Below are 18,709 nucleotides of genomic sequence, written 5' to 3' on the forward strand. Positions count from 1 at the left end.
TATGGGGCCATAACTGCATGGAGCATTATATGGGGCCATGTTGTGAAATTGGATTTTGGGCTCCCCCGGTGGCCACTGGTGGAATTGAACTTGTGTGCATCATCCCCTCTGTTCACCTGTTCCCATCAGGATGTGGGAGTCGCTATTTAACCTTGCTCCTCTGTCACTTCCATGCCGGTCAACATTGTAATCAGAAGCCTTTCTGTGCATGTTCCTGCTACCAGACAACTTCCAGCTAAGTCGGACTTTTGTCCTTGTTTGTTTTTTTGCATTTTGTTCCAGTTCACAGCTGCAGTTTCGTTTCTGTGTCTGGAAAGCTCTTGTGATCTGAAATTGCCACTCTGATGTTATGAGTTAATACTAGAGTCTTAAAGTAATTTCAGGATGGTGTATTGATAGGGTTTTCAGCTGACCATGAAAGTACCCTTTCTGTCTTCCTGCTATCTAGTAAGCGGACCTCGATTTTGCTAAACCTATTTTCATACTACGTTTGTCATTTTCATCTTTAATCACCGCCAATATATGTGGGGGCCTCTGTCTGCCTTTCGGGGAAATTTCTCTAGAGGTGAGCCAGGACTATATTTTCCTCTGCCAGGATTAGTTAGTCCTCCGGCCGGCGCTGGGCGTCTAGGGATAAAACGCAGGCTACGCTACCCGGCTACTGTTAGTTGTGCGGCAGGTTTAGTTCATGGTCAGTTTAAGTTTCCATCCTTCCAAGAGCTAGTTCCTATGTATGCTGGGCTATGTTCTCTTGCCATTGAGAACCATAACAGTTTGACCGGCCACAAAGGGTTAAATTAATTGGCAGAGAAAGGAGAGAAAAAAGAAGTCTGCTGAAAAATTTTTTTTTTTTTTTTTTCCTTCAGTTCTGAGTGTGCTTTCAATTGAATCACTTGCAAGTCTGCCTATATTGCAGCCTTCCTCTCTCTCTCTCCTTCTAATCCTGGAATGGCTCTGTGTTCACCTGTTTAAAATGGATATTCAGAGTTTAGCTGCAGGTTTGAATAATCTCACCACGAAAGTTCAAAATTTACAAGATTTTGTTGTTCATGTTCCTATATCTGAACCTAGAATTCCTTTGCCTGAATTTTTCTCGGGGAATAGATCTTGCTTTCAAAATTTCAAAAATAATTGCAAGTTGTTTTTGTCCCTGAAATCTCGCTCTGCTGGAGATCCTGCTCAGCAGGTCAGGATTGTGATTTCCTTGCTCCGGGGCGACCCTCAAGATTGGGCTTTTGCATTGGCTCCAGGGGATCCTGCGTTGCTCAATGTGGATGCGTTTTTTCTGGCCTTGGGGTTGCTTTATGAGGAACCTCATTTAGAGCTTCAGGCGGAAAAAGCCTTGATGTCCCTATCTCAGGGGCAAGATGAAGTTGAAATATACTGCCAAAAATTCCGTAAATGGTCTGTGCTTACTCAGTGGAATGAGTGCGCCCTGGCGGCGAATTTCAGAGAGGGTCTCTCTGATGCCGTTAAGGATGTTATGGTGGGGTTCCCTGTGCCTGCGGGTCTGAATGAGTCCATGACAATGGCTATCCAGATCGATAGACGTCTGCGGGAGCGCAAACCTGTGCACCATTTGGCGGTGTCTACTGAGAAGACGCCAGAGAATATGCAATGTGATAGAATTCTGTCCAGAAGCGAACGGCAGAATTTTAGACGAAAAAATGGGTTGTGCTTTTATTGTGGTGATTCAACTCATGTTATATCAGCATGCTCTAAGCGTACTAAGAAGCTTGATAAGTCAGTTTCAATTGGCACTTTTCAGTCTAAGTTTATTCTATCTGTGACCCTGATTTGTTCTTTATCATCTATTACCGCGGATGCCTATGTCGACTCTGGCGCCGCTTTGAGTCTTATGGATTGGTCCTTTGCCAAACGCTGTGGGTATGATTTAGAGCCTATTGAAACTCCTATACCTCTGAAGGGGATTGACTCCACCCCATTGGCTAGTAATAAACCACAATACTGGACACAAGTAACTATGCGAATTAATCCGGATCATCAGGAGATTATTCGCTTTCTTGTGCTGTATAATCTACATGATGTGTTGGTGCTTGGATTGCCATGGCTGCAATCTCATAACCCAGTCCTCGACTGGAACGCTATGTCTGTGTTAAGCTGGGGATGTAAGGGGATGCATGGGGACGTACCTTTGGTTTCCATTTCGTCATCTATTCCCTCTGAGATTCCTGAATTCTTGTCTGACTATCGTGACGTTTTTGAAGAACCTAAGCTTGGTTCATTACCTCCGCACCGGGAGTGCGATTGTGCCATAGATTTGATTCCGGGTAGTAAATACCCTAAGGGTCGTTTATTTAATCTGTCTGTGCCTGAACATGCTGCTATGCGAGAATATATAAAGGAGTCCTTGGAAAAGGGACATATTCGTCCTTCGTCATCTCCCTTAGGAGCCGGTTTTTTCTTTGTGTCTAAGAAAGATGGCTCTTTGAGGCCGTGTATTGATTATCGGCTTTTGAATAAAATCACGGTTAAATATCAATATCCGTTGCCACTGCTGACTGATTTGTTTGCTCGCATAAAGGGGGCCAAGTGGTTCTCTAAGATAGATCTCCGTGGGGCGTATAATTTGGTGCGAATTAAGCAGGGGGATGAGTGGAAAACCGCATTTAATACGCCCGAGGGCCACTTTGAGTATTTGGTGATGCCTTTTGGCCTTTCAAATGCCCCTTCAGTCTTTCAGTCCTTTATGCATGACATTTTCCGTGATTATTTGGATAAATTTATGATCGTGTATCTGGATGATATTCTGATTTTTTCGGATGACTGGGACTCTCATGTCCAGCAGGTCAGGAGGGTTTTTCAGGTTTTGCGGTCTAATTCCTTGTGTGTGAAGGGTTCTAAGTGCGTTTTTGGGGTTCAAAAGATTTCCTTCTTGGGATACATTTTTTCCCCCTCTTCCATCGAGATGGATCCTGTCAAGGTTCGGGCTATTTGTGATTGGACGCAACCCTCTTCTCTTAAGAGTCTTCAGAAATTTTTGGGCTTTGCTAACTTTTATCGTCGATTTATTGCTGGTTTTTCTGATGTTGTTAAACCATTGACTGATTTGACTAAGAAGGGTGCTGATGTTGCTGATTGGTCCCCTGCTGCTGTGGAGGCCTTTCGGGAGCTTAAGCGCCGCTTTTCTTCCGCCCCTGTGTTGCGTCAGCCTGATGTTGCTCTTCCTTTTCAGGTTGAGGTCGACGCTTCTGAAATCGGAGCTGGGGCGGTTTTGTCGCAAAGAAGTTCCGACTGCTCCGTGATGAAACCTTGTGCTTTTTTTTCTCGTAAATTTTCGCCCGCCGAGCGGAATTATGATATTGGGAATCGGGAGCTTTTGGCCATGAAGTGGGCTTTTGAGGAGTGGCGTCATTGGCTTGAGGGGGCTAGACATCAGGTGGTGGTATTGACCGACCACAAAAATTTAATTTATCTTGAGTCCGCCAGACGCCTGAATCCTAGACAGGCGCGCTGGTCGTTGTTTTTCTCTCGGTTTAATTTTGTGGTGTCATACCTACCGGGTTCTAAGAATGTTAAGGCTGATGCCCTTTCTAGGAGTTTTGAGCCTGACTCCCCTGGTAATTCTGAACCTACAGGTATCCTTAAGGATGGAGTGATATTGTCTGCCGTTTCTCCAGACCTGCGGCGGGCCTTGCAGGATTTTCAGGCGGATAGACCTGATCGTTGCCCACCTGGTAGACTGTTTGTTCCTGATGATTGGACCAGTAAAGTCATTTCTGAGGTTCATTCTTCTGCGTTGGCAGGTCATCCTGGAATCTTTGGTACCAGGGATTTGGTGGCAAGGTCCTTCTGGTGGCCTTCCCTGTCACGAGATGTACGAGGCTTTGTGCAGTCTTGTGACGTTTGTGCTCGGGCCAAGCCTTGTTGTTCTCGGGCTAGTGGATTGTTGTTGCCCTTGCCTATCCCGAAGAGGCCTTGGACGCACATCTCGATGGATTTTATTTCGGATCTTCCTGTTTCTCAGAAGATGTCTGTCATCTGGGTGGTGTGTGACCGTTTCTCTAAGATGGTCCATTTGGTTCCCCTGCCTAAGTTGCCTTCTTCTTCCGAGTTGGTTCCTCTGTTTTTTCAAAATGTGGTTCGTTTGCATGGTATTCCGGAGAATATCGTTTCTGACAGAGGAACCCAATTCGTGTCTAGATTTTGGCGGGCATTCTGTGCTAGGATGGGCATAGATTTGTCTTTCTCGTCTGCTTTCCATCCTCAGACTAATGGCCAGACCGAGCGGACGAATCAGACTTTGGAGACATATTTGAGGTGTTTTGTGTCTGCAGATCAGGATGATTGGGTTGCTTTTTTGCCTTTAGCAGAGTTTGCCCTCAATAATCGGGCCAGCTCTGCCACCTTGGTGTCTCCTTTTTTCTGTAATTCGGGGTTTCATCCTCGATTTTCCTCCGGTCAGGTGGAATCTTCGGATTGTCCTGGAGTGGATGCTGTGGTGGAGAGGTTGCATCAGATTTGGGGGCAGGTGGTGGACAATTTGAAGTTGTCCCAGGAGAAGACTCAGCTTTTTGCCAACCGCCGGCGTCGGGTTGGTCCTCGGCTTTGTGTCGGGGACTTGGTGTGGTTGTCTTCTCGTTTTGTCCCTATGAGGGTTTCTTCTCCTAAGTTTAAGCCTCGGTTCATCGGCCCGTACAAGATATTGGAGATTCTTAACCCTGTGTCCTTCCGTTTGGACCTCCCTGCATCTTTTTCTATTCATAATGTTTTTCATCGGTCATTGTTGCGCAGGTATGAGGTACCGGTTGTGCCTTCCGTTGAGCCTCCTGCTCCGGTGTTGGTTGAGGGCGAGTTGGAGTACGTTGTGGAAAAAATCTTGGACTCCCGTGTTTCCAGACGGAAACTCCAGTATCTGGTCAAATGGAAGGGATACGGTCAGGAGGATAATTCTTGGGTGACTGCCTCTGATGTTCATGCCTCCGATCTGGTCCGTGCCTTTCATAGGGCTCATCCTGATCGCCCTGGTGGTTCTGGTGAGGGTTCGGTGCCCCCTCCTTGAGGGGGGGGTACTGTTGTGAAATTGGATTTTGGGCTCCCCCGGTGGCCACTGGTGGAATTGAACTTGTGTGCATCATCCCCTCTGTTCACCTGTTCCCATCAGGATGTGGGAGTCGCTATTTAACCTTGCTCCTCTGTCACTTCCATGCCGGTCAACATTGTAATCAGAAGCCTTTCTGTGCATGTTCCTGCTACCAGACAACTTCCAGCTAAGTCGGACTTTTGTCCTTGTTTGTTTTTTTGCATTTTGTTCCAGTTCACAGCTGCAGTTTCGTTTCTGTGTCTGGAAAGCTCTTGTGATCTGAAATTGCCACTCTGATGTTATGAGTTAATACTAGAGTCTTAAAGTAATTTCAGGATGGTGTATTGATAGGGTTTTCAGCTGACCATGAAAGTACCCTTTCTGTCTTCCTGCTATCTAGTAAGCGGACCTCGATTTTGCTAAACCTATTTTCATACTACGTTTGTCATTTTCATCTTTAATCACCGCCAATATATGTGGGGGCCTCTGTCTGCCTTTCGGGGAAATTTCTCTAGAGGTGAGCCAGGACTATATTTTCCTCTGCCAGGATTAGTTAGTCCTCCGGCCGGCGCTGGGCGTCTAGGGATAAAACGCAGGCTACGCTACCCGGCTACTGTTAGTTGTGCGGCAGGTTTAGTTCATGGTCAGTTTAAGTTTCCATCCTTCCAAGAGCTAGTTCCTATGTATGCTGGGCTATGTTCTCTTGCCATTGAGAACCATAACAGGGCCATAACTGTATGGAGCATTATATGGGGCCATAACTGCATGGAGCATTATATGGGGCCATAACTGTATGGAGCATTATATGGGGCCATAACTGCATGGAGCATTATATGGGGCCATAACTGCAAGGAGCATTATATGGAGCATCTATTATGTCATAACTGCATGGAGCATTATATGGGGCATCTATTGGGCCATAACTGCATGGAGCATTATATGGAGCATCTATGGGGCCATAACTGCATGGAGCATTATATGGGGCATCTATGGGGCCATAACTGCATGGAGCATTATATGGGGCATCTATGGGGCCATAACTGCATGGAGCATTATATGGGGCATCTATGGGGCCATAATGAACTGCATGGAGCATTATATGGGGCATCTATGGGGCCATAACTGCATGGAGCATTATATGGGGCATCTATGGGGCCATAACTGCATGGAGCATTATATGGGGCATCTATGGGGCCTTAAAGAACTGCATGGAGCATTATATGGGGCATCTATGGGGCCATAACTGCATGGAGCATTATATGGGGCATCTATGGGGCCATAACTGCATGGAGCATTATATGGGGCATCTATGGGGCCATAATGAACTGCATGGAGCATTATATGGGGCATCTATGGGGCCATAACTGCATGGAGCATTATATGGGGCATCTATGGGGCCATAACTGCATGGAGCATTATATGGGGCATCTATGGGGCCTTAAAGAACTGCATGGAGCATTATATGGGGCATCTATGGGGCCATAACTGCATGGAGCATTATATGGGGCATCTATGGGGCCATAACTGCATGGAGCATTATATGGGGCATCTATGGGGCCTTAAAGAACTGCATGGAGCATTATATGGGGCATCTATGGGGCCTTAAAGAACTGTCAATAAGTTTTCCAAGTTTTTTGTTGCAAAATTAGGGGGGTCGGCTTATACTCGGGTCGGCTTATACTCGAGTATATACGGTAATTGTTCCAGTGTGCTGCATAAAAAATGGATACTTCGCTCCTGTTTGAGGTTGCTTTGCCTCTCTGAGCTGGGTCCCATGTCTGTTTCATGACATAAAAATTGAGGTTCAATGTAAATTTTAAGACGTTATTTAAAAATACAGTTCTACACAGTAAAGCATTAATTGTATACAATGGCTTGTACTCACACAGCAATGCCTCACCTTTACGGTTCTTCATATCTTGAAAGGAAATTCTTCAATATAGCTACGGAGTACAGGTTGAATAGAAAGCATGGATAATCCCTCTCTTCCATGTTGTTTCACAATGCAGCGACGGCATAGCTGCTGCAGACTGAGGAGTCGCATTATACGTAGAGGCTTTGACAGTACCACTTTAATCCCATTCTGGCAAAACAGGGGCTTTTCCTTGCTGGTCTCAACTGCTTGCTCTAAAAGTTTCACTAGGCAATCTGAAAAGAGTTCTCTCAACCAAAACCTTCCTTTAAGAAACAGGACCCGTACACTAGCTGGACCAGATTCCATTTTGATACTGACACTAAAAAGGTGATTTCCCTGAGAGCTATCACGCACAAGGAATGTGCCAACAGTTTCCCTTGCAAGCATGGAATGGGCCTCAGCTGTGGGAAGAGGACCCCAGTAGAAGCCACTGGCCTGAAGTGTAAGCACACATTGTTCAACAAGTTGTCTTTCACTGTTTTGGAAAAGACGGTAACGAGACTGGGGTACAACAGGGTCAGGATATAAACTTTGTTTTGATTCTTGCTGGGGACAAGTCCCCCCTCCAACCATTTCAATGACTCCATGCGTCAAATGACATCTTCATCTTCCAAAAACACCATGCAGCCATCCTATTTACAAGTTCAAAATAGTGTTAGTTACACTTTTAATTACAATTTGAATTACATTTTTAAGTCGACAATAAATAGGATATATATTTGTATCATCATAATCTAAAAACTATATAGTGCATCAATAGCAGTCACCATAGGCTTCTCCTAATATTTAAATATAGCCAACAGAAAAAAACAGAAGTGCTAAGTCTATATGTATAAGTGTGTGTGAATCCCATTCACTATCTATCCGAGAATAACCCTCCATCAAACTCCATCGCACCCCAACAGCACCACAAATACTGGCTGGTGACTACCTCATGCAGCCTTTATCTATCCCCCTCTCTCTCAAGATGGTTGGACCATTATATATATATATATATATATATATATATATTTGTCTAAGGTCCACTTCCGTCTGTTTGTCTGTAACGGAAATCTCGCGTCACTGATTGGTCGCGCCCAATCAGCGATATCGGGGCGGGATTTAAACACCACTTCACATTTTACTATTGATGCTGCCTATGCAGCAAAAATGTTAAAAATAATAATAAAAAAAAAAAATCGTCATATTCTCACCTTCCGGCGTCCCCGGCAGCTTTTCCCGCTCCTTGCGATGCTCTGGTCCCAGTAATGCTTTGCGGTAATGACCCCAGATGACGTAGCGGTCTTGCGAGACCGCTACATCATCACGGGTTATTGCCGCAAAGCATCACTGGGAACGGACTTGGCGGGAGCATCGCTAAAGGCCTGGACTGGATCCGGGAGCCGCCGGAAGGTGAGTATATAACTATTTTTTATTTTAATTCTTTTTTTAACAGGGATATGGTGCCCACACTGCTATATACTATGTGGACTGTGCTATATACTACGTGGGCTGTGCTATATACTACGTGGCTGTGTTATATACTACGTGGCTGTGCTATATACTACGTGAGCTGTTATATGCTATGTGGGCTGTTATATACTACGTGGCTGTGCTATATACTAGGTGGCTCTGCTATATACTATGTGGCTGTGCTATATGCTATGTGGGCTGTGTTATATGCTACGTCGGCTGTGCAATATACTACGTGGCTGTGTTATAGGCTATGTGGGCTGTGTTATGTGCTACGTGGCTGTGCTATATACTACGTAGCTGTGTTACATACTACGTGGCTGTGCTATATACTACGTGGGATGTGTTATATGCTACGTGGGCTGTGCAATATACTACGTGGCTGTGTTATATGCTACGTGGCTGTGTTATATGCTACGTGGGCTGTGCTATATGCTAGGTGGGCTGTGTGATATACTACGTGGGCTGTGTTATATGCTACGTGGCTGTGCTATATGCTACGTGGGCTGTGTTATATACTACGTGCGCTGTGTTATATACTATATGGGCTGTGTTATATTTCTCTGCTGTATCTGTGCATCATGAATCGTGGTATGTGTTAACGGGGGGACCCACTGAGACTCTTTCGCCCGGGGCCCTCAAAAACCTGCAGCCGGCCCTGGCTTCACTGATTGGTCGCGCCCGGCCGGGCGTGACCAATCAGCGACAGGCGCAGTCCGGCCGCGAATTGGCACGGGATTTGAACCACGCTTGGCTGATTGGTCGCGCCCGGCCGGCCGAATCCTGTGTATTCATTGCATTATTCTGAAATCTTCATAAATAAACTACATACATATTCTAAAATACCCGATGAGTTAGAATCGGGCCACCATCTAGTCAACTATATAATCTTTTAATTCTGTCTGCTTGTCTGTAACGGAAATCCCACGTCGCTGATTGGTCGCACCAGCCGCTCGCGACCAATCAGCGACAGGTGCAGTCCTGAACGTTTACTGAACAAGTTCTGTCAGTCACAGTGCCACGTAGTTCAGTCACGTTTATTGGACAAGTTCTGTCAGTCACAGTGCCACGTAGTTCAGTCACGTATACTGAACAAGTTCTGTCAGTCACAATGCCACATACTTCAGTCACGTTTACTGAACAAGTTCTGTCAGTCACAGTGTTTAATAATTTCGTTCAGTTGTATTAAGTTCTATGAGCAATAAAATTTAATGATAATGTATATATTTTACCCTGAAAATCCTGTGTATTCATTGCATTATTCTTAAATCTTCATAAATAAACTACATACATATTCTTGAATACTTGATGCGTTAGAATCGGGCCACCATCTAGTTGTAAATATGCACATGTACTGTCTCCCCCACTTCATTGTAGATTGTAAGCTCTCGCGAGCAGGGTCGTCTTATTTTGCTTCATTGTATTACTCTTAACGTTGTTACTTATGACTGTTGTGTATGAAACTGTTAAACTGTAAAGCGCTGCGGAATATGTTGGCGCTATATAAAGATTATTATTATATTAACCCCTTCACCTCAAAGCCTGTTTTCACCTTCCTGACCAGGCCATTTTTTCAATTCTGACCACTGTCTCTTTATGAGGTTATAACTATGGAACACTTCAATGGATTCCTCTAAGTCGGAGACTGTTTTTTGTAACATATTGTACTTCATTATAGTGGTAACATTTCTTTGATATGACTTACATTTATTTGTGAAAAAGCAGGAAATATGGCGAAATGTTGAAAATTTCTAACTTTTAATTTTTATGCCCTTAAATCAGAGCCATGTCACACAAAATAGTTAATAAATCACATTTCCCACATGTCTACTTTACATCAGCACAATTTTTGAAACATCATTTTTTTCGTTAGGACGTCCTAAGGATTGAAAGTTGACCAGCGATCTCATTTTTACAACAACATTTACAAAACCATTTTTTGGCTATGTGCACACGATGTGGATTTGCCTGCGGATCCGCAGCGTTTTTGACGCGTGGAAATTCTTTTTGCGGATCTGCAGTGTTTCTGCACCCATTGACTTCCATTGTGTCAGTCAAACCCACAGCAAAACCGCAGATAGCAAAAATATCTGCGGTTTTGCTGCAGATTAGGGTGTCAAAAATGCTGCAGAGGAAAGTGATGTTAGGCGGGAGGAAGTGTGTGGGCGAAGTGTGTAGTGGAAGTAGGAAGTCACCATCTTCTAACCAGCATTGAATCGTATCGTCGCATGGGGATTGATGTCGGGTGTCTTATTGACCTGGTATGTATGTGTGTGTCTGTCTGTATGTGTGCGTGCGTCTGTCTGTCCCCATGCGACGATAGTGCAACATAATTGTACTCAGTCGCTGTATGGGACTAATGCTCCCATCCGGCTATTAGGATGGGAGAGTAGTCCCTGTGTCCGGTGACTGAGTATAATTGTGAGTAAAACACAAAACACATACATGTAACATACATGACAGACAGTACATACAACATGGAGTGCATACTCACCATAAACCACATACACCTCCTTGAAGCCCTTAGTCCCCTAGGAAAAAATAAAAAAAACCAAACCAATAATATATTACCTGGTCCGCAGAAATCCCATAAAGAGTGTCCCACGCCGATCTGTTCTGTCCTCCGGCGATACACTGCCAGGAGCTATGCTCCTGGCAGTGTATCGTGGAGTTTCCCAGAGTTTTGCAGCTCCGTGCTGTCATTTTACGACACTAGAGCTGCGTGAGAATTTTCCCACGCAGCTGTGCCATAAAGCGAGAGTACCGGAGTCAATTAACTCCGGTAAACTCTCGCGCATGCGCAGTTACACACTGCAGGAGCCGTAGCTCCGGTCAGTGTGTTGCTGGAACCGTGGAGAGCAGACACATCTCCTGATGTGACTGTTCTCCATGGCAGATCGTCGTGGGACACTCGTTATGTACTACATCGGATCAGGGAGTATAAATTTGTTTTTTTATTTGTACATTTTTTCCAGGAGAACGAGGGCTTCGCTTGGAGTGAGCGTGCAATAAATTATGGTCGAAAACACTGTCATGATTTCATTAAAATACTTTTTCCACTGTCTGTGTGTTTAATTTACTCTTTATTAATACTATTGGATTAATAATGGATAGGCGTCTTATTGACACCTCTCCCTTATTAACCGGGCTTAATGTCACCTTACAATAGCAAGGTGACTTTAACCCCTTGTAGCATAGCGCCTAGTACGTGTCCTGGGGGACACTCGCTTGGCATGGGATTAATGCACTCAGGCACGGTTTTCTATCAAAACAGAGTCTTTTAGGTTTATTTCTCACAACATAAACCACATCCACAGGAACTTAGTAACAGTTTGAACACCATCTGGACGTATTCAACTTCACCACAGTTCGTCTCTGACCCCAGTCAGCATTACACACGGTTTTCAGACCGTTACCCGTTGGCAACCTTCACGGGTTCCTGGACACCTCTTGGCCTCAGAGGTGCCCCATACACAATGTCTCTCTCTTCTAACCCCGGTTAGCATAACACGGATCCCTTTCCGTTACCTGTTGGTGCCGCACAGGTTTCTCGGATACCTCTCCTCCACAGAGGTATCCTTCAGACGTTTCTCACTTTGACCCCGGTTAGTACAACACAGATCTCCATCCGTCCCACACACTGGCATGTGCTAGGTCCAGAGCCCTGCCATGTGCTCTTCAGGAATCCTATTCTCCAGGACTTCCAACACAGGCTTCCAGGACCTTCCGGCATAGACCATTCAGGTCCACACTCCAAGACCATTTGGCCATCCCTCAGTCACATTATATAGTACTAACCACTCCCACAGGTGGGAGTGTGGATGTGTGGCTAGTTTGTCCCGCCCATCTCACACAACTAGCCTAGTAAGTCTCCCTTACAACTATACAGACTCTAGAGGGACTACAGGTCCCAGAACAACAACAACATTGCATCAGACTTACCACGCAGACTCCCTCTGCGACACATATCGGCCATTCACAACACTGCCGGACTTTGTCTCATCAGAATTATGCTTCCAAGTGCATCTTGCAGCGCACACACAGCACCCCCTGGCTGTAACATTGGTCACTACACCACACCCTTATTACCCCATATGTCAATGCTACAGGGCAGTGGGAAGAAAGAGGCTAAGTGCTGGATTTGGCGCATCTGTAAGATGCTCCTTTTCCGGGGCGGTATTTGTAGCGGGGGGGCAATATCCATGGCCCCTTCCTAGGCTATTAATATCAGCCTGCAACTGTCTGCATAGCCTTTCTGGCTATAAAATATAGGGGGACCCCACGTCATTTTTTGGGGGGGTCCCGCTATTATTATAGCCAATAAAGGCTATGCAGACAGCTGCGGGCTGATAATCATGGCCTGGGAAGGGGCCTTGGGTATTGCCCTCTTCCTAGGCAACAAATATTGGCCCCCGGCCTTCGGCTTTCCCACTCTGGCGCAGAAAATTCCACGCATCCCCTTGTGTTTACACCAAAAAGAAGGTATTAAAAACAAACAAATTAAATGAATAACAAAAACCCTTGTGTCACCCCAATAATTATGTCAAAATAATAAAGATTATTTAAAAAAAAAAAATCCTGTTTCAAATTAGGATTATGGTTGGGGCTAGGTTTGGGATTAGGGCTAGGATTGTGATTAGGGTTAGGGTTGAGATTACGGTTGGGATTAGGGTTAGGGTTGCCATTAGGGTTGCGTTGGGGTTAGGGTTGAGATTAGGATTGGGATTAGGGTTAGGGATTAGAGTTAGGGTTGAGATTAGGGTTAGGGGTGTGTTGGGGTTAGGGTTCTGGTTAGGCCTGGTGTTATGTTTTGGATTAGGCTATTTTTGAATTTGGATTTGGCTATTTTTCTTTTTTGGTGTTTGGCTTATTGTTAGGCCTGGGGTTAGGGTAGGGGTCAGGGTGGATAAAAATCAATGTTTTTTTAAAAAAATCAAAAAAATCGGATTTTTTTGATTTAAATCGGATTTTTTTGATTTAAATCGGATTTTTTTCAATAAACTGCTTTTTGAGGAAAATATTTTACCATCCAAAGGTTCTTCCATCATGAGATAAAGCTGAGTTGTTTAACTCAGTAGAATAAAGGCTGTATATGTGTAACATTCACAATGCCATGCTCTTCCAGAGGTTTCTGTAGGATGCTGACTATCCAACAAGTTTGGGCATGTCAACTGAATGGAAAAAGAAACTAAACCAAAAGTGAAACCAAGCTAGAAGTGTGGAATTAAAGGGGCAGTATGAACAAAATGTGGAGGCTATTAATAGTTTATACAATTAAGACATGCTGCTTTTAAACACCTACCTATTGCCATATAGTAAAACAAAAAAGATTTTTACTTACTTTGGGGTCCCCCCCTCACCCTGGCGTTAGATCGTTGCCCCTAGTTTCGTCCGTGTAACTATGGGCGCACATGCGCACTGCTCTCACTTCTCATTTTAATCGTGATTTATATTAAAAAAAACCTTTTGATTTAAATCAGTGATTTAAATCATGATTAAAATCATGATTTAAATCGATCCGATTTAAATAGAAAAAAATCTTTTGATTTAAATCGTGATTTAAATCATGATTTAAATCGGCGTGATTTAAATCAATCCACCCTGGTAGGGGTTATGTCTAAATACATACCAAATTTATTATATTTTTTTAGATTATTTGGGTGTTGGATATAGTATCTAATGACATTATTGTATACATTGTAGGTTCGTGATTTTCCAGCAATATGGGACGCCGCAGATGAGTCGTATAAGGACAAATATTTCCGCAAAATTTGTTGGACAAAAATATTTAGGGAGCTATATCCCGATTGGGATTCATGTACAAATGCAAGGCAGTTGCAAATTGGTAATTATGTTATTTAACAATTAATATTATACTTTCTACAAAATGGACTAAGATTGATAATATTTTTTTTTTAGAGAAAGATATTAAACAGAGGTGGCGGTCGGTGAGGGACCGCTTCACTAAATTTGTAAACAGCTGGGATAAAAGTGGCTCCTCTCCCAGTAGGAAAATTTTTCCATTTTATGAGTAATTGCAGTTTCTTATCACAAGCAGGACATTGCGGAGGTAATTTTTTTTTTTTAAATTGACAAATCTGTAATTAACGATATATGTAGCCTCTATTTTTCCACGTGGCGTAGCACAATTGGCTGTGTACTGAGCGCTGCGTACAGCCGCAGCATTCAATTCACAGCATCCAGATGTAACAGCATAGTGGAGATTTTCTGAAATCCCATCTCCTTTATGCGTACAAAGATGGAGGTGTCAGACATACGACACCACACCATGTCTATTTATCTTGCGTTGGCGCTCTGACTCCGCAAGATAACTAGCACAGTGTATTGATAGCATGCGGTGATTCTGCATGTGTTCAATGAAAACATGCGTTATCACCACGCGAACAAAAAAGGGGGCAACGCTTTGGGCGGAGCGGCCTTTTTGCTGCGTCCAAAGCGTTGCTCCTACGCAGCATGGGAAAAATACCGCAATAATTAATAATTTTTTTCTTTTTATCACACAGGGCTGAAGGGAACATTTCTCCTCCTGAGCCTCCTGCTGATGAGGAATCTGAAGATGGAGCAGGAAAAACCTCTGGAGCTGGTGGCACCTGTTCTCCATCTGTTGCAACAGCTTCTGCTGGTGCCACATCTTCAGCAGCTGCTGCAGGCACATCTGCTTCAGTAGCTGTTGGAGCATCTGGTTCTGCAGAAGCTGTTGTAACAGAGAGGAGAGAAAAAGCTGCCTATCCGGTGGCAGGGGAGCCGAGCAAAAAAAAAATTATGATAAAACAGTAAAAAAATCATTAATGATACTCTGGATTTGATAAAAAAAATCAACTATAGAGGATCATTTCAATATTTTTTTCCTTGACTATTGCAAGGAAGGCTTGCTCCCTGACACCGGATAGGAAGTCAATTTTTATGAGTATGGTGCAGATGTCACTGACAGCTTTGGAAGACCCTGCTCCAATTTTGCCGTATGAAGACATATTGATGTTTTTTTTTACTTTTCCGTCCAAGACCAAAACCCCAAAAACGAGAACCAAAACAAAGAGAAGCTGACTACCCATAAAGCAGACCAGCCAGCAGTTATTCTCATCATTCGGAGTCAGGAATCACCCAAAGGCTGGGACCCTCACCGACTGCTACTTTCCCTACTGATCCTCCAACATTCTATGGGTATTGCCCGGACTATCATTACTTATATTAATGAGCAATTTTGGTAGAAAATATTTCAGGTCTGCCACGCCGAGTTGGATGTTGCCACCAAAAGGCCCACTTCACTACCAAGAGACCAATCAACTTTGTTGACGCGGGGGCGTGGCCTGCATGCAGACTAGAGAAGCAGCATAACTCACAGGCTCCTGCTTCTCCGGACTTAAATCGGCTAATATCAGCACTTTTTATTATCTCTTCTCCTCTCTGTGCACTGTAACGGCTCCTGGAAGATCTTGGGCACATGATGACCCGAGGGAGATCGCAGAAACGCAGTTCCCCACCGAGGCTCCCAGATTTCTTCCCCAGAAGACAGTCTGCACATGCGGCAGGTAAAATGGCAGCAGCTTCCCCCTCGGCTTCCTCCCACTCATCTGGTGGCTCTGGAGGGAGGGAGACATCTGAGACTCTCAGCAACTTGTTTCCTATTACTAAAGGAGACATGAAGGAATTTTTAGCCTCCATCCGTGCTTCTCTAAAGGAAGACATGCAGTCTATGTTGCAAGAGATTAGGGGGGAAGTCTCATCCTTGGGGGAGAGGACTGCACATGTTGAGAGCAAGATGGCCGAATATGCCACAGCTATAAATGCTCTAGTGGATGAAAACAAAGCTTTGAGGGAGGATATGGATATGGTACAAGATAAGATGCATGACTTGGAAGATAGATCACGGAGAAATAATGTACGTGTCAGGGGTATACCAGAGGACATTCCAGACAAAGATCTAGCTGACTTTTTAATTAAGTTCATGCAATCTGTGCTCCCTTCCTTGCTCCCCAGGGATTTCCTAATTGATAGGATACATAGACTCCCTAAGCCACGGCATGTGAACCCAGCCTTGCCCAGAGACACTTTGGCGCGCGTACATTTCTATTCTACCAAAGACGCCTTCATGCAGAAGATGAGGAAAACCCCTGAGCTCCCTGCTGAATACCATGGCTTACAAGTGTTCTCTGACTTATCAGCGCCCACACTGGCAAGGAGGCGAGAATTTGCTCATGTCTGTAAAGCACTACGTGATGTTCATATCCGATTCAAATGGGGATTCAACCCTGTCAAGCTGATAATTTCCTATGAAGGTCGTAGTGTAGTCTGCCAATCTCCCAAGCAGGCTGAGATCATGCTAACTGAATGGAAGATTTCCTTCACTCCCCGTCAGAATCCGACAGGAAAGAAAATTGCTCAGGACTGGTTTCAAACTTGAAGAGGAGAATGAGTTGCTGTCCGCATGCAGGACTATGCTGTGAGGGTGCTGCGGATCTTATATTCTGTTTCTCTATTTTTGTTGTTTTTTTTTTTTCTCTCCACCTTTTTTTCTCTGCTCCAGCACCCCGTCCAAGATAACTCCTGGTTATTTTTACCTGTTTGGGAGTGACTCTTGGAATTGCCCTGAGCTGGCATCCACCTACGGTCTAGGACTGACCTTTTAGGTGTTTATCGCCTGACCAGCCTGGCCTTTGGCCTAGTGGCTACATGACTTTGTGTTTAGAAGTTCTTCTAGTTTTCTTTGTGTTTTGTTTCCCTTGTCTTTCTTTTTTTAGGTACACCTCCGAGATGGGTCTTTTTAATGTGGTTCCTGTGATCTTTTATGTGGCTAACACAGGTACACTGATGCAAGTGATGTGGGTTCATGAAGATGTATGTGTGATAGCAAGGTTTAGAATGTTCAATTATGAGTGTTACCATTTTGTCTCTGAATGTTAGGGGGTTGAACTCCCCCTGTAAGAGGTCCATCCTATGGAAAGAAGTGAAAAAATCAGGTGCGGAGATCATCTGCCTGCAGGAGACACATCTGATTGAAGCTGATAATTTTAGGCTTTGTCACCCACAATTCTCTAATATCTATTTAGCTAATAATAACACTAAAAAAGCTGGGGTGTGCATCATCTTTAAAAATACTTTAGCCTTTAAATATATTCGGAGGGTGGAGGATCCTGCGGGCAGATTTCTGATCCTCATATGCACATTGAATGGCGAGTTGCACACCATCACAGTCCTATATGCCCCAAATAATTCGCAACAGTCATTTATCCGCAAGGTATTACAAAGAGTGGATGGTTTGGCACAGGGTGAAAAGTTATATTGCGGAGACTTTAATCTCCCCATGGATAGAGATTTAGACTGCTCACGAGGTGGCGTTCGGCCTAGGGGAGAGTTGAAAGGCTTAACCAAAGAATATCATCTACATGATTTCTGGAGGTACTCCCATGCGAGTGAAAAAGATTATACCTTCTATTCTTTCCGACACCGTACATACTCTCGGATAGACCATATTTTGGTAGATACTACGGTTCTTTCAAGATGCATCTCCTCCAACATAGGACTAATTACCTGGTCTGACCATGCTCCCATTGTGTTACAGTTAGCATTAAAACATCATGTGAATCCTGCCTTTAGATGGCGCCTGAACCCTTCTCTCTTAGTAAATGAGAGGGTGACGTGTGGTATTTCTAATGAGCTGACCCACTATTTCCACATTAACAATAATGGGGAAGTTTCAGATGAAACGCTATGGGCTGCACATAAAGTGGTTATTCGGGGATATCTCATACAACAAGCCTCCATACTGAAGCGCAATAGAGGGTTACGGGATGACCTCTTAACTAGACTTGATCAATTGGAATCACTGAATAAAACCTCACCCTCTCAGGCGGTATCGGATGAGATATACGGGGTTCGCTTTAAATTGCGGGAGAATTTGCTTTCTACCTATGCCCATAATTTACGTAAATTTAAAACTCATTTTTATGCCACTGGAGATAGGGCGGGAGCTATACTGGCCCATAGGGTACGCAAGCGAGAGGCTAAATCCAGATTAGATGGTTTGCTAGGGCAGAATGGGTGTTTGGTTAGGAATCCGATTGAAATCGCAGAGACATTTGCAAAGTATTACTCCCATTTATATAACTTACATTCTGACCAGCAGACCCGTCAACCCACCCAGGTATCAATCGACTCATATCTACAGTCAGTTAATTTACCATGCGTATCCCAAGAACAATTAATCTTGTTAAATGCCCCATTTACAGAGGAGGAGATTAAAAAAACCATTAAAAGTAGTAAGCTGCACACCGCACCTG

The 18,709-nt window shown here is 44.2% G+C and overlaps 1 protein-coding gene across 1 annotated transcript in view; it reads right to left on the reverse strand.

Annotated features, from left to right (window-relative positions):
• LOC143788781 (uncharacterized) overlaps positions 1–18,709 on the reverse strand; it is a 417,721-nt gene that overhangs the window by 278,488 nt on the left and 120,524 nt on the right. Inside the window, exon 3 of the mRNA XM_077278662.1 lies at positions 6,945–7,591. The gene's annotated coding sequence lies outside the window, so the exon portion shown is untranslated. The remainder of the gene's footprint in view (positions 1–6,944; positions 7,592–18,709) is intronic.

The sequence above is a fragment of the Ranitomeya variabilis genome, chromosome 8 (assembly GCF_051348905.1).
Source record: "Ranitomeya variabilis isolate aRanVar5 chromosome 8, aRanVar5.hap1, whole genome shotgun sequence".
Taxonomy (NCBI): Eukaryota; Metazoa; Chordata; class Amphibia; order Anura; family Dendrobatidae; genus Ranitomeya; species Ranitomeya variabilis.